Below are 330 nucleotides of genomic sequence, written 5' to 3' on the forward strand. Positions count from 1 at the left end.
CTGTGCTCCGCAACGGGAGAGGCCACAGCAGTGAGAGGCCCGCGTATCGCAAAAAAAAAAAAAAAAAAAAAAAAAAAGATTATTGTTAATTAAAGAAAACCAGACATCTCAAGTTAAGGAATTTGGTGCTTTTCTCTGTATGGGAAGATGCAAGAGTCCGTCCGGACTCACTGAAATCATTCCTTTGATAAGCACCTCAGCTGTCTGGGGCCAGTATCCTGTGCTTTCTCATCCTGAGTCTCCTCAGGGTGCCTCTTTGCGGGGTGGCTGCAGTGACTGAGGGCTTGATGGCGGGCATCCTGTTTCTATCCTGAGTTGCCTCAGGGCTCA

Source organism: Physeter macrocephalus, chromosome 8 (assembly GCF_002837175.3).
Source record: "Physeter macrocephalus isolate SW-GA chromosome 8, ASM283717v5, whole genome shotgun sequence".
Taxonomy (NCBI): domain Eukaryota; kingdom Metazoa; phylum Chordata; class Mammalia; order Artiodactyla; family Physeteridae; genus Physeter; species Physeter macrocephalus.